Genomic DNA, 5402 nt, shown 5'->3' on the forward strand with positions numbered 1-5402 from the left:
GGTCTCCTGTAAGCATTTTACTATTTTAACATACTCAAACAATAACTGTTTGCATAGAGAAGGGATTCCCTTCTGTTGCACTTCAAATAGCCACCAAATGCTTTTAGTTATTCCATTTATATGGGACGTTTTTCTCTCTCTTCTAAAAGATCTTTCAATATGATCTAGGTGGGGGCAGAATTTTTTTTTTAAGTTTCATCCTAAAACACAAAGAACAAAACACAACCAGAGAAAAGGAGACAGCAGGTGTGAACATATCCCTCCCATGCGGCCAGACTATATCCTCACAGATCAATATCCCGCACATCTGTAGGGGTGCTGGCCTGGTCCAGTTCATCCTCTGGCTTGGACCCATCCCCCTGGTCCTGACAGAAATACTGCAGGCCGTTGAGCAGCACCACCTCAATCTGCTCCTGGCAGGCTTTGAGGCAGTCCACATCTGTGTTGGTGATCTTGACCAGCAGATCTACCAGGGCATTACTGGTGAGTGAGCTCACGTCCTCATCCTGGTGGAGCCCATAGATGGCGACTCCAACACTTCCAGTTGCAATCATCGATGGCAGGTACATGGCAAGCTTAAAGTTGGTAGCACACAGAGCAATGAAAGTCTGTGCATGCTTGCGGATCAAAGACAACTTCTTGCTGGGCTGGGGCAGCTTGCAAAGGATGTGCTAGATGAGGTCGTGAGGAGTGACAGCCGCCAGGTTCCACTTCAACTTCCCCAACACCACCAGCTCCCACTCCAGCAGCTCCTGAGGTTTGATGGAGTTGTTGGTGTAAATGCACAACTTCTCTGCTGTCAGAGGGGTGGTCTCTGAGCTTGGAGGCCAGGAACATGCAGATAGCACCCAGGAGTTGGGACCCCAGCCAAGAAGCGGTCCAGGTAATTCATGGCCAAAGGTAAGACCTCTTCTTCACACTTCTGTTCCTCACAGACCTCCAGCTCCAGGTGGCACCATCCTGCACATGTAGGGCTGGATGTCCTTCTGCACACATTTGAAGTAGGAGCACTAGGAAGATAGTGCTCCTCGATGGTGAGCAAGTTCTGTAAAACGCGGTCACCATAGAGCAGGTTGGCGTCCGGCATGGCCCTGAAGACAGGGTCCACCTTGCAGCACAGCAGGTTCATGGTCAGCTGGGTGCCCGCTCACTCCCTTGCTTTCTCTGGATTGGAAAAATTGGGGGGGAGTTTGGAGGGGGGAGGGGAGAGCGTTCCCCTTACCTCTTTCCTTTGGCTAAATAAGGGGTTTTCAGGAGAAAAGTTATGGGACAGAGAGAAAGAGGCTGGGGGAGAAGAGAAGAAAGGGATGAGCAGTGGGAGAGCCTCGGGGGCTGCTAACTCTGCCTGCCCTCCCCTTCAAACTTTATAGTCTTTGTTTTAAAGTCTAGTTTGTCTGATATAAATATGGCTATTCCAGCTTTCTTTTGATGTCCATTAGCATGACAGATGATTTTCCATTCCCTCACATTCAATCTGCAGGTGTCTTTAGGTATAAAATGCGTCTTGTAGGAAGTATATGGGTGGATCTAGGGTTTTTTTTTTTTAATCCATTCTGATATCCTATGTCTTTTGATTGGAGCATTTAGTCCACTTACATTCAGGGTGATTATTGAAAGGTAGGAATTTAGTGCCATTGTATGACCTGAAGATTTGGTGTTTCTGGTGATGTCCTCTGGTCCTTTGTAGTATTGTTGCTTTGTTGGTCTTCCTTCCCGCCCCCCCCCCCTCAGATCAGAGAGTCCCCTTTAAAATTTCTTGCAGGGCTGGTTGAGTGGTCACGAACTCCTTTAGATTTTGTTTGGGAAACTCTTTTTCTGTCCTTCTATTCTGAACAACAGCCTTGCTGGATAAAGGATTCTTGGCTGCATATTTTCCCTATTCAACAGATTGAATATTTCCTGCCACTTCCTTCTGGCCTGCCAAGTTTCAGTGGACAGGTCTGCTGCAAACCTTATGTGTCTACCCTTATAGGGACCTTTGTCCCTAGCTGCTTTCAGAGTTCTGTCTCTTTTTAAAAATTTTTTTATTTAAAAATTTTTAATGTTTATTTATTTTTGAGAGAGAGAGAGAGAGAGAGAGAGAGAGAGAGAGAGAGAGAGAGAGAAGCAAAGGGAGATGGAGACACAGAATGTGAATCAGGCTCCAGGCTCTGAGCTGTCAGCACAGAGCCTGACACAGGGCTCAAACTTATGAACTGTGAGATCATGACCTGAGCCGAAGTTGGATGCTTAACTGATTGAGCCACCCAGGCACCCTTCAGAGTTCTGTCTTTATCTTTGTATTTTGCAAGTTTCTGTATGATATGTCATGATGTGGACCTGTTCTTGTTGATTTTGAGGGGAGTTCTCTGTGCCTCTTGGACTTGAATGCCTGTTTCCTTCCCCAGATCAGGGACGTTCTCAGCTATAATTTGTTCAAATAAATCTTCTGCTCTTATTCCCTCTCTTCTTCTGAGACTCCTATGGTATGGATAGTGTTTCATTTCATGGAATCACTAAGTTCTCTAAGTTTCCCCTCATGATCTACTAACTACCTTGCCCTCTTTTTTTTTCAGCTTCATTATTTTCCATAATTTTATCTTCTATATCACCTACTCTCTCCTGTGCTTCTTCAATCCTCACTGTGATTGTATCCAGTTGGTTTTGCATCTCAGTTATAACAATTTTTATTTCAGCCTGACTAGTTTTTAGGTCTTTGATCTCTGCAGGAAAGGTTTCCCTGGTGTCTTCTATGCTTTTTGTTGAAGCACAGCTAGTAGTCTTATGACTGTTGTTCTAAAGTCTTGTTCAGATATATAGCTTATATCTGTTTTGAGCAAATCTCAGGCTGTGATTTCTTCTTGACCTTTCTTTTGGGGAGAATTCCTCTGTCTTGTCATTTTGGCTAACTTTCTGCCTTTTGCATGTTTTAAAAGCATGTTATGTTTCCTGCCCCCAGGAGTACTGCTATATTAAAAAGGTGTCATACACTGTCCAGGGTCTGGCATTTCAGGAAGTGTTTCTGATGTATGCTGTGTGCACTCTGCTGTTGCATTCTGGCTGTCCTTCCCCACTGGTCAATTCTCTGCAGACTCCTCCTTGCTTGCTGTGGGGAGTGTTTGGACCTTTAAACTAGGTGTGCTTTGATTTGTTTGTTGAAGTAAGCCTGGAAAAAACAGTGGTGGGGGCGGGGGGAAGGCTGATCCCCAAAAAAGTGGAAAGAAAAGGGAACAACAACAACAACAAAACCCAAACAGAGAATCAAAAAACTGTAAGACTGATTCAAAAGAGAAAAGAAAGGAAAAAAAAAGAAAAAAGAAAGAAAAAGAAATGACTTTTTAAAAAGGCCTAATCCAAAAAAAAGAGAGAGGAAAGGAAAAAAAAAAAAAGACAAGACACTGAGCCAGATTCCAAAAGAAAAAAAGAAGAAGAAAACGAAAAAAACCGTAAGACTGGTCCTATTTCCAGCAGAACTGCAGGTGACACTTTGAAGCCCTGGATTTTCAGTGCATTTGGTGCATGGGGAGGTGCTGGCCGTGCTGTTCTGGAGACCCAGAGCCAGTCTTGCCCCAGTAAATAAGCAGTTGCCAGGGATGGGGGGTTGGGTTTGGTGTGAGTGGGTCCCGCCTTCACTGGGGGCTGCCGTGTTGCTCTCTGAAGTCCCACTGTGTTGGTGTTGGGGGGAATATGGCACCTCCCCAGTCTCTTGTCCCTGGGCAGGGGATCTGACAACTTCACTGTTCAGGCAGCCCTCACAGAACAGCGAGGGCAGTCAGCTCGTCCCGCACCACAACTCTTCTGTGTTTTTTCTTTGATGTGTGAGGGAGATTCTAAACTTGATATCTTTAAGGACCTGGCTCAGTGCAGATCTGCTCCTCTTCTCCAGAGTAGAGCCTCTTGACGCTGTGTCTGAAGTCCTTTGTCCTGAAATACAGTCTCATTCCTGCACAGTGCACAGAATCTGTGGTGTAGCGCCTCTAAAAGCAGCAAAGGTTATATTCCCTCTGGGGGTACCTCTGTCCCCTGCTGATGAAAGGCATTTGGCTGGTGCCTGCAGGGTCTTTTGTCCTTGGGGAGGCAATATACCCTCTTCAAAAAGTGTCCAGGAAGGGGACTGTTCTCTCCCAGTGCACACCAGAGATCCCTACACCATGTTGTACAGTCAGAGGCCAGCTTCTTCCTCCCCAGGAGCCACGCCATGGCTCTGCTCCAGAGAAAGTTGCGCACTTCCAAAACCTGAGAGTTCGAGCTCCAAACACTGTTTGCAAAAAAACCCCCTGCGACATTCAGTGTCTCTTGCTCCCCAGTCCATGGTCCAGAGAGATTTTCCTCCTGTGCAAACTCGATGCTGTGTTTCTCAACCCCTCTCTTTCTCTCACTGTCAGTCTGAAATGAGTTGTTTTGTAGGCAGCATATAGATAAATCTTATATTTTAAAACTCTTCTTGTTTATCAAATTTGTGAGCATAAAATTATTTAAAGTATTCCTTTATTATCTGTTTAATGTCTGTGTGATCTGTGTGTGTTGTCTCTTGTTTTATTCATATTAGTAATTTTTGTCTTCTCATTTTTTTTTCTTATTTAGCTTGGCTGGAGGCTTATCATTTTTATTGATCTTTCAAAAACCAACTTTTGGTTTTGTTCATTTTTTCCTCTTAATTTCCGGTTTATATTTTCATTGATCATACTCTCATTCTTTTTTCTCCCCTTTGAATCCTGTTGATTTTTATTTGCTTTTACTTTTTAAAGCTGTCATAGGTATTTTCCCAGAATGCCTTATACCTGGCTTGGTAAAAAGATTTTATTTTTCATGCAAAGTATATGCAAACATTTGTTTGACCAAAGTTACACATTAAATTATAACTGTAGTTGTGATAATACTACTAAGCTAACTTTTTCTTTTGTGTTGTTGTGTTAAAAATACACATAACATAAAATTACCATCTTACCACTTTAAAAAAAAGTTTTTATTTATTTTTGAGAGATAGAAAGTCAGAGCACAAGCTAGGGAGGGAGAGAGAGAGGGAGACGCAGAATCCGAAGCAGGCTCCAGGCTCTGAGCTGTCAGCACAGAGCCCGACGTGGGACTTGAACTCACAAACCATGAGATCATGACCTGAGCCAAGTACCACACTTAACTAACTGAACCATCCAGATACCCACATGTATATTTTATTTTAAAGCTACTGTTCTCTTGTAAATGTGTACCCAAGATAAAGTGTTCTTCACACTGAATATTTTAAGAAATGAATGGTTGCCATTTATGAAAGTAGCAATTAAAATGAGATTTTTAATGAAACTTTTCAGAAAACATTTGTTCTTATGTCATGTTGAACATATGAGTCCAATGTTTTGATGAGCAGTGTGAAGAGGTAAATAAAAGACTCCATTTTTTTTTTTAATTTTTTTTTCAACATTTATTTA

The 5402-nt window shown here is 43.1% G+C and overlaps 1 pseudogene; it reads right to left on the minus strand.

The window, feature by feature from the left end:
• Positions 1-284: 284 nt before the first annotated feature.
• Positions 285-1129, minus strand: LOC125158996 (G1/S-specific cyclin-D2-like; annotated as a pseudogene).
• Between the last annotated feature and the right edge of the window lie 4273 nt (positions 1130-5402).

Source organism: Prionailurus viverrinus, unplaced genomic scaffold (assembly GCF_022837055.1).
Source record: "Prionailurus viverrinus isolate Anna unplaced genomic scaffold, UM_Priviv_1.0 scaffold_40, whole genome shotgun sequence".
NCBI lineage: Eukaryota > Metazoa > Chordata > Mammalia > Carnivora > Felidae > Prionailurus > Prionailurus viverrinus.